Raw genomic sequence first — 477 nt, 5'->3', positions numbered from 1 at the left:
ATCATCCAGTCCAACCATCAACCCAACTCCACCATGCCCATCCACCACATCCCTCAGTGCCACATCTCCACATTTCTTGAACGTCTCCAGGGACCGTGACTCCACCACCTCCCTGGGCAGCCTGTGCCAGTGCATCACCACTCTTTTGAGAAGGATGTGGAGCAGTTGTTGTAGGACAAAATCTAAGTGAGAACTTTAAACACTGAGATGGAAAAGACTAGAGAAAAAATATGTGTAATGTAATTGAAGCTGGGGTGGTTTTGCTGATGTGCAGTGTCTACAAGAAGCATTGTACAAGCATGAAACTGCATCAAGACCAATTCCCCACTGAGTCTGTTGTTGTGCTCTTTTGCCACTAGGTGACTCAGTTATTGCATCTATTTTATAAAAAGAAGGAGAAAGGAGAAATGAGAGGGCAAGGGGAAAAGGGGGGAAGGGAAGGGAAGGGAAGGGAAGGGAAGGGAAGGGAAGGGAAGG

This window comes from Centrocercus urophasianus, unplaced genomic scaffold (genome assembly GCF_019232065.1).
Source record: "Centrocercus urophasianus isolate 14NV4802_14NV808 unplaced genomic scaffold, USGS_Curo_1.0 seq_9, whole genome shotgun sequence".
NCBI classification, from domain to species: Eukaryota; Metazoa; Chordata; class Aves; order Galliformes; family Phasianidae; genus Centrocercus; species Centrocercus urophasianus.
This window is presented reverse-complemented; position numbering follows the sequence as displayed.